The following is a 444-nucleotide window of genomic DNA, read 5'->3' as shown; positions in this document are numbered from 1 at the left end:
TCCTCTGGCCACACAGCTCGCCCTCTTGCCCTCAGCTGCCATCTCTGTCTTGCGTGCTCCTGCTCTTCCACGCCTCCCAGTCCCCTGCCCTCCACCTCCATGGCATTGTCACGGGTTCCTCTCTTGTGTTGCTAAATCTGAATCCGACTCTCTGACCGCAGATCCACAGAGCGACAAGCTGGTTTGTGCTCCCCAGGTGCCGAGTGCCAGGTTCTGTCTTGAGTTGGTTCGGGTTCGTCCTTCCTCCCCTCTACCCACCCTCCCCAGGTCCATGTGCTAGTTGTGGGCACGGGCTGCGGCTGCGGCTGGGAGGAACACTCTCTGCCTCTCCCTGGGGAAATGCTCTGGCAAGGAAGGGACCACGGAGCCCTTTTCTGGGCCCTGGTATGGACGGGAGGTTGGGGGCACTGGCAGGCACATTGTTTTGCGTGTCCCCCTGTACCC

At 61.3% G+C, this 444-nt stretch overlaps 1 protein-coding gene across 1 annotated transcript in view; it reads left to right on the top strand.

Moving 5' to 3' along the window:
- The window catches only part of LOC104464578 (neuroligin-3-like), a 19,586-nt gene that overhangs the window by 598 nt on the left and 18,544 nt on the right, over positions 1-444 (top strand).

This window comes from Pterocles gutturalis, unplaced genomic scaffold (assembly GCF_000699245.1).
Source record: "Pterocles gutturalis isolate BGI_N339 unplaced genomic scaffold, ASM69924v1 scaffold36268, whole genome shotgun sequence".
Lineage (NCBI taxonomy): Eukaryota > Metazoa > Chordata > Aves > Pterocliformes > Pteroclidae > Pterocles > Pterocles gutturalis.
This window is presented reverse-complemented; position numbering and strand designations above follow the sequence as displayed.